General features: G+C 45.0%; 1 protein-coding gene across 3 annotated transcripts in view; it reads right to left on the reverse strand.

The window, feature by feature from the left end:
* tut4 (terminal uridylyl transferase 4) overlaps window positions 1-5000 on the reverse strand; it is a 128765-nt gene that overhangs the window by 97238 nt on the left and 26527 nt on the right. The window lies entirely within an intron of this gene.

Genomic DNA, 5000 nt, shown 5'->3' on the forward strand with positions numbered 1-5000 from the left:
AACGTCCCGAGTTGAAGCTATCAGCACCCAATATACACAGTGTTGATGGTGCACTGCTTGCCCCTCCTGAGACACCGGGTGGTGGACCAGTCACGCACCTTCCAGGTCTTAAGGCCTTTTCCCACTGCACTTGGCAAAGCGTCTGACGCCCTCGACTTTCCCATTCATCGTGTGTGTGCTGGGGGAGCATCTGACGCTCAGTGTCGTGTCATCGGATAGAAAAGTTTTCTATTTGGTGACATCACAAAGTTCTCCAATGGAAGCGGGGCTAGCGGAGTGATTTCTGAGTGCTCTTTTGGTGGAGTTGTACTGTAAACGGCAAGAGGGAACTGGAGGAAGGCAAAATAATTGCGGTGGCCCACTATCCCGAACTTTGGGCCAATAGAAAACGGATATCCCAAGACTTCCCAAGCCGGAGATGATGATATTAATTATTTTTGTAACGGGTCACAATATATATATATATATATATATATATATATATATATATATATATATATATATATATAGATATAGATAGATAGATAGAGAGAGAGAGAGAGAGAGAGAGAGAGAGACAGCACACACTATATATATATATATATATATATATATATATATATATATATATATAGTGCAGTGAAAAGGTTTTTGCCCCCTTCTCAAATTGAATTGTTTTTTTTTGCAAAATTACCCCGCTTTGTTGAAAGTCAAAGTCATCAAACATGTAAATATCAGACAAAGATAACTCAAGTCAACATAAAATGCAGTTTTTAGATTTTATTTATTCAAGAAAATAAACTTTTCAGAGATACTAGCCCTGTGTGAATAAGTAACTGCCCCCTAAACCTAACTTATTGGGCCATCCACAACAGCAACAAATTAAATCAGGCATTTTTTACAACTGGCAATGAATTTTTCACATCTCTGTGGAGATATTTTGACATTCTTCCTTGCAGAATTGTTTCACTTCAGCAACACGGAAGGGTTTTCGAGCATGTACGGTCTTTTATAGGTCATGCCACAGCATTTCAATGGTATTCAAGTCCAGACTTTGAATAGGCTACTCCAAAACCATTATTTTGTTTTTTTTAAGCCATTCAAAAAAAAAAATGTGTTTTGAATCGTTTTCCTGTACTGTACTGACGTCACGGAGCTCAGCACACACTGCTCCCCAGATTTAGAGTCGCTGTTTTTGAATTGTAAGCCATTCTACTCGCCTCGTGAGTTCGTTCATTCATTCTCGCCTGTCTTTACATTCCGCCTCAAGCTAACACGAATGCCGCCCTGCTAACACTCACTGAACAAGTAAACGAAATTGAAAAAGACATCCAGGCTGACGCCTCATTGGGGACTTTCACAAAGCTCAACTCAATCACGAACTCCCTGAATACAAGCAGCACAGACTGTCCTACCAAGGAAAATAACATTTTAGACCACTGCTATACTACGCTAAGTAACGCATACCGTGCCATACCTCATGCACCTCTGGGCTCGTCTGATCACTGCTTTATTCACTTCATACCGACATACAGGCAAGAACATAAATGTGCGAAGCCTACGGTGAAAACAATGAAAAAGTGGCCCAACGAAGCAAAGACAGAACTTCAAAGCTGTCTAGACTGCACAGACTGGTGCGTCTTTTAAAATTCAGCTGGCAGCCTGGATCAATATACGGACAGTGTCACATCCTATATCAGTTTCTGTTAAGAGGTGTGTGTACCAGCAAAGTCATTTCGCACGTTCAATAACAACAAATCATGGTTCACTGCCAAACTTAAGCAACTTCACCAGGCTCAAGAGGACGCATATCGAAGTGGGGATAGGGCCCTGTATAATCGCGCTAGAAAACGGATGACAAAAGAAATTAATACTGCAAAGAGAAACTATGCAGTAAAGTTAGAAAAACAGTTTGCCACTAACGACTCTTAATCAGTCTCACATGCATTACAATCGCTAACCAATTACAAGGGACCAACTCCCCAATCTACTGCAGATTTGAAAAGGACACTTTCAAACCCCACACCCACCCAGCAGCAACACCGACCACCATCACACCTCTGACTTCTGCGCTGACCTTCCACGAACAGGATGTGAGATGCATCTTCAAACAACAAACGATTAACAAAGCGGCAAGCCCAGACCTTGTGTCCCCATCCTGCCTCAAAGTCTGCACGGACCAGCACGCTCCAGTCTTCTAAGTACCATCCTGTTTCAAAGGCTCCACCATCATCCCAGTCCCCAATAAACCTGCAATCTCGGGTCTGAACAACTACACGCGGCCTGACATCTGTGGTTATGAAGTCCTTTGAACGCCTCGTGCTGAACCACCTCATGAGCGTCACAGGTCCCCTGCTGGACCCCCTGCAGTTTGCTTACCAATCAAACAGGTCTGCAGAGGATGCAGTAAACATGGGAATGCACTTCACCCTAGAACACTTGGACGGCGCGGGGACCTACGTGAGGATCCTGTTCGTGGACTTCAGCTCTGCGTTCAACACCATCATCCCCGAACTCCTCTCCTCCAAGCTTCTCCAGCTCAGCGTCTTGCCTTCCTTCTGCCAGTGGATTTACAGCTTCCTGACAGGCAGGACACAGCAGTTGAGGCTGGTAGACACCACCTCATCAACACGCACCACCAGCACCGGGGCGCCCCAAGGTTGTGTCCTCTCACCGTTGCTCTTCTCTCTCTACACGAACGACTGCACCTCAACACATCTGGCTGTCAAACTCCTGAAGTTTGCAGACGAGACCACAGTCATCGGCCTCACCGAAGACGGTGATGAGCCTTCATATTGACAGGAAGTGGAGCGGCTGGAGCTGTGTTGCGGCTGACACAACCTGCACCTGAACACACTCAAGACTGGAGAGATGATCGTGGACTTCAGGAGGCATCCTTTGCCACAGCTGCACCTCACGCTGTCCAACTACCCTGTGTCAACCGTCGAGACATTCAAGTTCCTGGGATTTACAGTCTTTCAGGACCTGAAGTGGGAGATCAACATTAACTCCATCCTCGAATAGGCCCAGCAGAGGATGTACTTCCTGCGGCTTGTGATGAAGCACGGCCTGCCACAGGAGCTGTTGAGGCAGTTCTTCACAGCAGTCATTGAATCAGTCCTGTGTTCTTCCATCACAGTCGGGTATGGTGCTGCTACAAAAAAAGACAAAGTCCGACCGCAACGGACAATCAAAACTGCTGAAAAGATTGTACGTACCCCCCTACCCACCGTTGAGGACTTGCACGCTGCCAGAACTAAGACAAGAACATGCAAAATCCTCTTGGACCCTCCACATCCTGGTCACCACCTCTTCCAGCTCCTTCCCTCAGGTAGGCACTACTGATCAATGCAAACTAAAACAAGCACGATAATACCGCGATTATACAGGGGCCTATCTCCACTTCAATATGCCTGGCGACGTTGCTTATATTTGGTAGTGAACCACGGCTTGTTGTTATTGTGCAAAATGACTTTGTTGGTACACATACCTCTTCACAGAAACTGATATAGGATGTGACAGTCTCCGTATATTCATCCAGGCTGCCAGCTGAATTTTGTAAGACGCTCCAGTCTGTGCAGTCTCGAAAGCTTTGAAGTTCCGTCTTTGCATCTTTGGTCCACTTTTTCACTTTTTTCACCGTAGGCTTCACGCGTTTAAGTTCTTGCCTGTATGTTGGTATTGAATGACTTAAGCAGTGATCAGACGAGCCCAGAGCTGCACGAGGTATGGCACGGTATGAGTTATTTAGCGTAGTATAGTATAGCAGTGCGGCATTCGTGTTAGCTTGAAGAGGAATGTAAACACCGGCGAGAATGAAAGATGCGAACTCACGAGGCAAGTAGAATGGCTTACAGTTCAAAAACAGCAACTTTAAATCCATGTCTGCAGTGTGTGCTGAGCTCCGTGACATCAGTACACCATTTTGCGTTGATATAGAAGCATATCCCGCCGCCTTTTGTTTTCCCCGATAACTCCATGACGCGGTCTGCCTCACAAAGCCAAGTCTCCGTAAAGTACAGGGCGGCGGAACGTCCGAAGTCTTTACTGGTTTTTGTCAGAAGATGAAGCTTGTCCATTTTGTTGGTAGGGAGCGTAGAGATTTGCGAGGTGGATCGACGGGAACACCAATCTGTATCCTCTCTTGCGGAGCTTAACTTGGATGCGGAGCTTAACTTGGATGCCAGTGTGTTTCCCCATTCGTCGCCTTCGTCTCCATGCGCCATAGACCGCAGCCGCCCCACCCGGTGAGTAACTTGGGGGGGTGGGGGTGTAAACTAGGGTTTACGCGATCAGGATTTTTGGGGCCGATCACCGATCAGCGAGTTTAAAAAAACACCAATCACAGATCCAATCACAAGATGGAGCAATGTGTCTATTTAAATGACTTCTTCATTTACTGAATATACGTTTGTACTTAATTGCTCCAAAAAATTATATTTGCAATAAATAATGTATCTTTGTTCCTCTATTTATGCCAGTGATGCATAGTGAGAGAGAACAAATGAATGGTCTTCTATTAGATGGCAGGAAGTACATACAGTAATTAAGTATCCACTTTTTGTGAAATTTTTTTTTGTTGGTATGCCGTGAGATTTTTTCATTGTAAAGTATGTGCCTTGGCTCCATAAAGGTTGGAAATCACTGCTCTGACAAAAATAATGGGTGCTCAAGTACTGTAATTAAATTACTTTGTTGTAATTAAATTACTTCACACACAACAAAACTTTCGAGCATGATTCGAGAGAACGCCTGCATGTTCGCTTACAACAGTGAGTGCTAGTACTAGCTTGCTTGGCTACATAACGTTTTGTTGCCTGCTTGCAAGCCGTATAGTATTAAAAGTACGTGAACATACCTCAAGCAAACCTTGAATGAAAGTCCTCTCCCGAGCACCGGTGACCAGCAAGACGCGTTTTTTTTCCCCCCATGTAGTTCTTGTAATACATGCGACGCGATCGATTGTTGTTGTCGTGGCCGTGGTAACGAGAGTATCCGGTCGCGTTTAAGTTTACAAGAAA

The sequence above is a fragment of the Phyllopteryx taeniolatus genome, chromosome 7, assembly GCF_024500385.1.
Source record: "Phyllopteryx taeniolatus isolate TA_2022b chromosome 7, UOR_Ptae_1.2, whole genome shotgun sequence".
Classification (NCBI taxonomy): Eukaryota; Metazoa; Chordata; class Actinopteri; order Syngnathiformes; family Syngnathidae; genus Phyllopteryx; species Phyllopteryx taeniolatus.